The sequence below is a fragment of the Mus caroli genome, chromosome 11 (assembly GCF_900094665.2).
Source record: "Mus caroli chromosome 11, CAROLI_EIJ_v1.1, whole genome shotgun sequence".
NCBI classification, from domain to species: Eukaryota; Metazoa; Chordata; class Mammalia; order Rodentia; family Muridae; genus Mus; species Mus caroli.
This window is the reverse complement of record NC_034580.1, coordinates 451,920-462,548: the sequence shown is the minus strand read 5'-3', so window position 1 is coordinate 462,548 and position 10,629 is coordinate 451,920. Positions and strand designations below refer to the sequence as shown.

General features: G+C 42.8%; 3 pseudogenes; 2 read left to right on the top strand and 1 right to left on the bottom strand.

The window, feature by feature from the left end:
• The first annotated feature begins 1,599 nt into the window (after positions 1–1,599).
• Positions 1,600–2,067, top strand: LOC110306028 (annotated as a pseudogene).
• Positions 2,068–5,407: 3,340 nt separating this feature from the next.
• Positions 5,408–7,636, bottom strand: LOC110306239 (annotated as a pseudogene).
• A 1,921-nt stretch (positions 7,637–9,557) lies between these two features.
• On the top strand, positions 9,558–9,981 carry LOC110306135 (annotated as a pseudogene).
• Positions 9,982–10,629: the final 648 nt, after the last annotated feature.

The window sequence follows — 10,629 nt, the reverse complement described above, 5'->3', positions numbered from 1 at the left end:
ATATATATATATATATATATAATTCTAGACTATTAGACTAGTTTTTATCTCTATCTACAGCTTTATCTCTAGTTGTCAACCTGATCCATCAGGCATTAAATTTTAGACACAATAGATGAAATTAGATCTAACCACTGATCCAGGAAATGGAATAAAGACAGACAACTGAACTCATCAAGTGTTAAATATAAAGAACTTGGGGACCCATACACTCATTCTCTCCATGTGAAGACCACAAGAAATTGACTTCAGTCACAAGTACTTGCTGACGTGGTCAAAAGATGATGATGGTCTTTAGAACTACATCTGAAGAGCACTGAATTAGCATTTTAAATCAGATTACCTTGTGCTACCATAATTATACTGTAGCACATTCTGTATAGACCCTACATTATTCATTTTCCAATGTAATCATTTAAAGTATACTATATGAACATGCTCACATGCACAGGAGACTAATCCAAGCCACGGGGTCGACATGGAGTATTGAAGCAGGCAGCCTGTGGTGAGAGGAAGAGACTGTGCCCACACTCTGGAGAAATCGAGTCACAAGTCACATGGCCTCTCAGTTTTTCCTGGCTCAGAGTGTTCACTCCTACTCCTAACCCCCAGCCACTTTGGGGTTCTCCAATTCATCTAACTACGGGAAACTTAACAATGATACTGAACTATGTGAAAAGGACTCACAAAACCTCAAAGCTGTAATAGCAGACATCTTTGGCTTCTGCTGAAAAGTAAATTGATACCAAGTTGTTCTTAGCTCTTTGCCAAGTGCATTGCTGTGTGCTCATACATGAGGTGCCCAAAAAGGAAACAAGGACTCGGGCTGTGTTTGTATATCTGCCTAGAAATAGAGACCTCTCCCAGTTCTGTCTTTTAAGGCAAAGAGCCCCAATCAAATAGCATTCTATCCTAACAACTTCCCTCCCAAAGCCTCATCTCATCTGTGTGCACCTATTTCATGATAACTGGATACTCTTGCTTCAGTTTCAGAAGCAGAGTGTGATGGACCAACATATAATCCCAGTGACTGAGGAGGCAGAGGCTGAAGGATAATGAGTTTGAGGCCAGCTTGGGCAAGCAACAGAGAGACCCTGTTGCAAAATAAAAGTTATAAGATGAGGAGGATACAAGTCAGAAGAACACTTGCCTAACATAAGTAAGAGCTAACGTATGTGAGAGCCTATGTCTAATGCACAATATACTTCAACAGAGAGAAGATGAGGCAAAAGTCACAATCCACCTGTGCTTCTGCACTGGCTTTCTACCCCATGTCAAAATATATGAGAAAAGCAATACAAAAGAAGAAATGTCTTAGTCCATAGTCCCTTGACCCTGTCACAGAGTCTGAAGCAAAAAGACACCACCAGTGTCTTTCTGCTAAAACCCAATCTCCCAATAGCCCATTTAACTATGAATTCATCAATGGTGTTGCAATCTTCATGAGCAAATCACCTCTCAAAAACACCACTAGCTGGCCATCAAGCTTTCAACATATGAGCTTTGGGGCCCACTTATATCCAAAACATAATGCATGCCTACTTCTCTCATTTCCTTATATTTCTTCCACTTAGAAAATGAGCGAAGCAATAGCAGCAGCCATCCTCCAGACAGGGCGATTGTTCCAGAGTCAGTACCATGAGCCACAATTCTCAAGCCTTCTTGCCCACCAATGCCAGACTTCCTCCAAGCTATGAAACAGAGGAATACGGGGTGACTGAGCTGGGGGAACCCAACAACTCAGCTGTTGTGAGGACCACCGTGACCAACATGCCCAAAATGGCATCGGTGCCTGACCATGTGGTCTGGTCCCTGTTCAATACACTCTTCTTCAACGCCTGCTGCCTGGGCTTCATTGCCTATGCCTACTCTGTGAAGTCTAGGGACAGGAAGATGATGGGCGATGTGATTGGAGCCCAGGCCTATGCCTCCACTGCCAAGTGCATGAATATCAGCTCCCTGATCTTCAGCATCCTTATGGTCATTATCTGCATCATTATTTTCTCTACCACCTCTGTGGTAGTCTTTCAGTTGTTTTCACAAAGAACACCCCATTCTGGATTCTAGCTGCCCTGTGCTCCAAGGTCAACATCTGCCCCACCCAACACCCCGTCCCCCACCCCAGGCTGAAGCCTAGACCCTTTACCCTATGAGTATGCAAATGTTACCTTCACATATCTGTCCACAGTGGATTCAATAAAGTGCACGTGGTGGCAACTCTGGAAATAAAAAAAAGAAAAGAAAAGAAGAAAAGAAAAGAAAAGAAAAGAAAAGAAAAGAAAAGAAAAGAAAAGAAAAGAAAAGAAAAGAAAAGAAAAGAAAAAATCAGCGAAGCATACATGGGCCTCCAACATGGAACAAGAAACCATTTCTATATTTCTATGTGCTAGGTCTAAACAGAGAGGATATTCCAGTGTTGGCTGTGTTCTCAAATCCTGTAGGGCTCACTGTTTTGTACCGATGCACGGTAAAATTTCATGTGAAGAAAAAGCATCCAATATCTGTCAAGACTCAAAAGATAGATGGCTCTGCAGATGAAAACACCTATTTCACAAACTTAAGGCCTGAGATTGATTTCTAGATCCCATATTTAAAAAACAATGTGGTGGCATACATCTGCCCTGGCACTCCTATTATAGAATGGGGGTGGGGGGTGGGCAGAAATAGGAGAATCTCTTGGAAGTTCATTGGCCAGCTAGCCTGGAATATGCAATACAACAAAAACAAGAGAAACCTTGCCTCAACAAGATGGAAGGAGAGACCTGACTCCCAAAAGTTGTCCTCTGACTTCCATACATATGTCTAGCATTCATATATATGCATGCATACACAGACACACACACACACACACACACACACACATATAAATAAGAATAAGAATTTGAAAGCTTTAAATTCAGAAATACACAGCATTACCTCTGGGGTAGATTTTCTTCCACAGCATAGGAAGTTTCTCATGTTCTTGTATTAATACAGGTCATTTAATTCTACTCAGAGTGCACTTACTCACATAGCATCCCTCACACACATCCCAACCCCATTATGACTTTCGAAAACTGAGAGGCCTTGCCATGAGGGTCACCACATGGAGGCTTCTCTGTATATTATTGGACACCATGGCTGCTTTTTCCTTTTGGTATCAATATCTCCCCATCTCTGTCTCCTTGTTTAAAACTCTTCTACATCCCTGAAACACTAAGTTCTTCAGGACTTGGCCTGAATAGGAGGCAACAATATTGACCTCCTAATGAGACCAGAAACAGGGGTTTCCGGTCCCAGAAGATATTTAATTTTTTTTGTTTGTTTAAAAAAAGAAAAAAGACATGTTCTCACTGTGTAGGCAAGGTTGGCTTGAATATAGCACTGTGGACCAGACTGGCCTTGAACTCACAGAGATCTGCCTCTGCTTCCTAAGAGCTAGAAGTAAAAGCATGCATAACCTTGCCTAGCTTATATTTGCTTTTAAAAACTTGCTATGCTATATTAGATAAAGAAATTCTGCCTGGAAAAAGGAGGCACCAATCTAAAGTTCTATAGCTAGGAAATGGCCAAGTTAGATTGCAGAGGTGCTTGATCTAACCTGATATTTCTTACTCACAGTCATCAGATACCATTATTGGAATAACTTTAGAATACATTAAATGGGAGGGATTTGTGGGGGTGGGACTAAAAGGAGAGAAGGAAGGGGGACTGTGATCAGGATGTAAAGTAAATAATAATAAAAAAAGAATACATTATACATTCCCCAGGCCCACACTGGCCGACAGAATGATCAAATATACACAGCATCTGTATACTTTAAATATTCCTAGAAGCTTCTAGAACTTCTGTATGGAATTTCAAGAACCTCATAATATTGAATGTTGCAGACAGGCTCTGTCTCTTCTCCACTGACCTGTCTTCTATTGTTCATATTTGCCATGGCACAGATTATTCACTGAGTGGTGTAAACAACAGAAATTCATTTCTCAAACTTCTGGAGCATGAAAATCCTGTGGTGGTGATGATGATGACAAAGTCACTTTGGTTTCTGGTGAAATATTCTTCCTAGCTTGTGGGTAACTGCCATCTCAGCAATGTCCGGGTGTGACTTTCCTTGATATATGTAAATGAAGAAATTTTTTTCTGACATCTTTTCTTTAAAATGACACTAGTCCTATTGTGTCAGGATGTCACCCCTTCTTCCTCAGTTAATCTTTATTACTTCCTTGAAGTTCCATCTTCAAATACAATCCTTCTGGATTACATCTTCAACATGAATGTTGAAAAACATTCAGTTTATAATACTATTGTTCCATTGAAGTGTTACTTTCACCACTAGTTCTAACCAATGATGTCTGGCAAATATGATCAGATGTCACCCTATGGCTATGTCAGATTATATAAAACTATTGTGATACTATATAATCATAATATATGTTACCATATTCTATTGCATCTTGCTAGCATATTCTAAAGGTTTTCTTTGATGGTTTATTAAAGAAAGTTGTCATGTTAGAAAAGAAATGAGTGACCTCAAGGAGCTCACAGTGCCTTCCAACCAAAGGATATCAAGAAGCTGGAGCTCTTTCATACAGCAACAGGGAAATAAATTCTGCCAATAGCATGACTGAACATGAAAGTAGATTCCCCCCCCCCCATGAATGTAGATCCTTCCCATTTGTCTTAGTCTATTTCTTTTCTTTTTAAAATAAATATGAATTTATTACAAGTTACTAAGCTGCAAGTCACATTACATTGTTCTGTTAACTACAGAAATGTAGAAAGGACAAACAGAGCAAGTTCTCCATGTCTAGCATTTCACTGTACTGTTCAAAAGCATCCGTGCATCAATCAAGCCAAAACAAAAGGTTACGGGAAGATCCAACACATTCAGGTCAGTAGAAACAAATCAAAACATTTCCCCCTTCACAAACTTGTAACGAAAAAAAACACCCATCCCCTCCCAACACCCCCCCTACCATTTTGCAAACAAAACAGAACAGAGCAAAATTAAGTTTAGACTTCAACACTTGAGGCTGTTTAGAAAGAAGATGCTTTTTACCATTTTATAGTATCAATGTTTTTTTGGTTTTTGGTTTTTGGTTTTTTTAGGCAGCAACACTGGCCTTGGCAAAACAAAAACGACAAAATCTCTTTTCTTTTGTGTGTTTTTCCTTTCAGAGTGCATAACATTTACAAAAATACACACCAGCAGCAGTCATTGCTAAGGGCTATTAATTCTGTACCTAGGCAAACATTCTGCCACCAAATAAATGCTAACGAATATGGTGCGAAAGACCCAATCAATAGTATACTGCTTAACACAAACCAGCTTATCCTTCAAATGAAGAAGTTGCATACCTGTTTCAAAATACATACGACGAAAATAATGTCTATACATAAGACTAACTTTTTGCAGTTATTTTCACAATTCTACATCTTGGTGGATAGGGGAGGTGGAGGAAGGGCCCTCTAGATTGAAGAGGAGGTGGTCTAGGGCAAAGGAGGTCGCTGCCCTGCGGTTCAAGGGTCTCTCTCTTTTTTCAACTTTAACATCCCCAGCTAAGATAGTTGCGATTTCGCCCTGCACGAAGGCCCAAAGTACATTAGACCCGACTAGGGGGCATTTCTCTCCGCTGGGGCAATACACCTCACCTGTCGCCCCCTGGGCCTTGATACTCTCTCTAGAACAAGGGAAACAAAATTTGTGGCTAGGAACGGAAGGACACTGAACGAAATGCGTGTCCTCCAAACGTTCGTGGCAAATGGTACAGCAGAGGGGTCCGCTGTTGGCCATTGGGGAATCCGGAATGTTTTGGGGGTGTACTTGGTCCATGCCCGGGTGGGGGCTAGGCAGCGGGGGTGCCACCTGTAAACTCAGGTCCCCATTGCGTGATGCCAGGCGACGCGGCCCCGGCAAGGAGGCGGGAGACACCGGACTGCTGCTGTTTCTCCTAGCAGATGCAGTGGTCGAGTGCACTGAACTGCCGTCCTTGGGCGAATGAGCTGTGCCCAAACTGTTCACTACCGACATGAGGGCAGCCATGGGGGACGGACCGTTCTGAGGGGCTGACTCCGTCGGGGTGGTCTGATTGGAATGAGGTCCCAGAGGTGGAGGGTGCGGAGGCGGTCCCCCTGCTGCGTGTCCGGGCGCCACAAAGTCCCACCGCGGACATCGTGAGCTTCAGCGCCTCGCTCTGGTTTGCCATCCACTGCTGCCTCTGCTGCTCCTCACGAGCTTCAGTGCGCTTTCAGCTGAGTCTGGAGGCTCCGGGGATGCCTTCCTTTTGCGCAGGCTGGACGCTGCACCCCGGCCGTGGTCGCCGCGGGTGTCAAGGCTCCGGTTCCTGGAGGTGCGCTGGGGGCGCTGTTGAAACTCACCAGCGCTGTGGGTAGCATGGGACAGCTGGCATCTAGGTAGGGCTGGGGCAGCATGTCCGCGCTGGGCATGCCCTCCTAGTCTATTTCTTAATGCTATAACAAAATACCCGACACTAGGTAACCTATAAGGAAAAGAAGTAGATTCCTTTCCGTTCTGGAGGCTGTGAAGTCCAAGAGCAGAGTGCCATATTGGGAAAGATTTGTTGTCATAATATGACAGAGGGTGTTAGAGTGTTAGATAGTGGACTGTCTCAGCTCATAAAACCACTAATTCCACCATAGGGTTCTCACCTTTGTAACCTCATATACTTTTAATTATCTTACAAAGACATGATCTCTAAATAGCTTATAGATTAAGTTTCCAGTGTGTGAAGTTTTGGGGAATACATGGAAACTGACTTAGTCACTATTCTATTGCTGTGAAGAGATACTATGACCACACAACTCTTATAAAGGAAAGCATATAATTGGGGCTGGCATACAGTTTCAGAAGTTTTTTATCAATTATCATCACGGAGGGAAGCATGGTGGCATGCAGGTAGACATGGTGCTAGAGAGGAGCTAAGAGTTCTACATGCATATCTACAGGCAGCAGGAAGAGAGAGACATTAGGCCTGGCTTGTACTTTTAAAGCTACAAAGCCCACCTTCAGTGACACACTTCCTCCAACAAGGCCTACTAATTTTTTCTACTTCCTAATTTTTCTCAAGTAGTGCCATTCCCTGATGACTAAGCATTCAAATATCTGAGCTTCTTTGGACCATTTCTTATTCAAACCACCACATTCTACTCTCTAGTCCCCATAAGCTTATACCCATATTACAATGCAAAAAAACATTTAGTCCAACTTCAAAAGTCCCTATAGTCTTCACAATTTCAAGACAACTTCAAAATCCAAAGTTCAAAGTCTCTTCTGAGAGTCAAGGTATTCTCTTCAGTCCCTGTAAAATCAAATAGATCACATACTTTCAACATACAATGGCACAGGATATACATTCTCATTCCAAAAGGGAGGAAACAGAGCATACTGAGGAAATACCAGACCAAAGTAAGATTGAAAAACAGCTGGGGAAACTCTAAATGCTGAATCTCCATGTCTGATGTCAAAGCACTCTTCAGATCTCTAACTCCTTTCAGCTTTGTTAACTGCAACACACACTTTTCTCTCTCTCTTAGGGTTGTTTCCACACTCAGTCTACAGTTCTCCTTGGCAACTATCCCACAGCTCAACCATTTCCAACACCTTTGGGTCTCCATTGAAATCAGACTTCATGTTCACAGTTTCACACAATGGCCTCTCTAGGCCACCATATTGGGACACACCTGACACACACCTGGCCTCAGTGATTTTCCTTAGCCACAGAGAAAGATTTCACTGTTCTCTTTTTGATTCCTTAACTCTAAAGCCAGAACCACATGGCCAAAGCTACCAAGTTTTCCTGCTTGCTGGGGCTAGAACTTGGCCCCCTCATTCTAATACATTTTTATCAGCTTTCTGGTTTTGATGGTCTTCTTCACTGCTTAAGCTTTTCCTTAATTCTTTTTCTAAAATTGGAAGATTAGCTGGGTGGAGTATTGTCCTGAGGTCACCACTTCCTTTATTCTATTTAGCACTGGTCTTTTCTTTAAACATTTTATCTCCTTGCGCACTGGTCCTAGCTCCATTACACTTCCTAGTGCTCATTTTCTCCTCAAACTGTACATTCTGTATTTTTTCCTTCCTCAGCTTGCTCTTTTTCATTATAGATCTTTATCAGGGTAGCCACCAAACCATGTGAATAGTCAATACTAGGCTGTCTTGAAATCTCCTCAACCAATGCCTTTAATCCAAAACTCTTCAATTTAGCCTCAGGAAGATTTTTGTTTTGTTTTGTGTGGCAGTGGTAAAAGGCAGACACATTCTTTGTCAAAATGTCCCTGGAATGATCTCTAGGTCACTAATATTCTTCCTATCTGAAACTTCTTAGACTTTTGTCATAATGTCACTCTAAGCACCGATCTTCCACACTCCTTCTAATGTGTCCCATTAAACTCTGCTTAAAGCCAGGAGTGGTGGTGCACACCTTTAATCCCAGCACTTGGGAGGCAGAGGCAGGCGAATTTCTGAGTTCAAGGCCAGCCTGGTCTACAGAGTGAGTTCCAGGACAGCCAGAGATACACAGAAAAACACTGTCTCAAAAAACAAAACAAAACAAAACAAAACAAAAAACAAACAAAAACAACAACAACAAACCTGCTTAAAGTGTTCAACTGCTTTCCTAATACAAAATCCACATTCTGCCAACAGTCATGGTAAGGCCTGTCAACTTCTGTCTTAATTTCTATTACTCTGAAGAAGCACCATACCATGACAACTCATATAGATATTGTATTAGTCAGGGTTTTACTGCTGTGAACAGACACCATGACCAAGGCAAGTCTTATAAAAAACAACATTTAATTGGGGCTAGCTTACAGGTTCAGAGGTTCAGTCCATTATCATCAAGGTGGGAGCATGGCAGTATCCAGGTAGGCATGGAGCAGGCAGAGCTAAGAGTTCTATGTCTTCATCCAAAGACTGCTAGTGGAAGACTGACTTCCAGGCAACTAGGGTGAGGATCTTATACCCACACCCACAGTGACACACCCATTCCAAACAGGTTACACCTATTCCAACAAGGCCACACCTTCAGATGGTGCCACTCCCTGGTCCAAGGATATACAAACCATCACAGATATATAATTTAACTGGGGCTTGTTTACAGTTCCAGAGGTTTAGTCCATTATCATCATGGCAGCAAAGAGGCAGACATGGTGCTGGAGAAGTAGCTAAGAGTTCTATGTCCAGATTCACAGGCATCAGGAAGAGAGAGCCACACTGGGCCTGGCATAGGTTTTTGAAACCTCAAACCCCACCCTCAGTGACACATTTACTCCAAAAGGCCAAACCTACTCCATCAAGGCCACACTTAATCAAAAAAGAGCACAGGTACTCTAACAAAACCACTTTTACTCCAGTGAGGCCACACCTCCTCATCCTCCTCAAGTAGTGTCATTTCCTGTTGACTAAGCATTCAAATATTTGAGCCAGTGGGGTGCATTCTTATTCAAACTATCACAAAAAAGAAAACAAAATACTATAGAAATCCAGATGTGGACAAGGGAAGTGATTGTCGCCAGAGCCAGGTCGTCTGACTCAGGGACCCCTGCACGCCATGCCGTCCAAGAAGACCTTCAAGCAGCGCCGGAGCTTTGAACAAAGAGTGGGAAGATGTCCGGCTCATCCGGGAGCAGCACCCCACCAAGATCCCAGTGATTATAGAGCCATACAAGGGGGAGAAGCAGATGCCTGTCCTGGACAAGACCAAGTTCCTGGTACCTGATCACGTGAACATGAGCAAGCTTGTCAAGATAATTAGATGGCGCTTGCAGCTCAATGCTAACCAAGCCTTCTTCCTCCTGGTGAATGGGCACAGCATGGTGAGTGTGTCCACGCCCATCTCCGAAGTGTCCAAGAGTGAGAGAGATGAAGACGGCTTCCTGTACATGGTTTATGCCTCGCAGGAGACATTCGGGACAGCAATGGCTGTGTAAGACTACAACAACGCCTAGTGGTTGTTAAGCCCTTACCAAGGCAAAAAGGGATGTTACCAGCGGACGCTGAACAGCTCACCACCCACAGATGAGAACGTAGGCACCCACATAGGGTATTAGGAACTGTTCATCAGCCAGAAACTGAGCTCCATGCAAGTGCACTCAGCTTGGAAACTCGTCTAAACTAGGCTATTTTGTGTTCAAACTTTAGAAGTTTAAAAATAAAATACTTTTTTGCATCCTAAAAAAAAGAAAAAGAAAAAGAAAAAGAAAATCCAGATGTGAATACATTCTGGCCACCACCTTGATGGACCCTGTGAGGTTCTGAGCAAAAGATTCTGTGAGGGAGGTTTTTTGTTGTTGTTGGTTTTGTTTTTTTGTTTTTTTGAGACAGGGTTTTTCTGTGTAGCCCTGGCTGCCCTGGAACTCACTCTGTAGAGCAGGCTGGCCTCGAACTCAGAAATCTGCCTGCCTCTGCCTCCCAAGTGCTGGGATTAAAGGTGTGAGCCATCACACCCGGCTTTAAGCAGGGTTTAATGGGCCACATTAGAAGGAGTGTGGAAGACAATGGTGCTGAGAGAGATATTATGGTTTAAGCTAATGAATGTGTGATTTGTTCTACAACCCTACAGTCTCCATTTACAGAACTTCATGGATGAGTTCTTTTTCTCTCTAGAAATAACTTGCATGCTT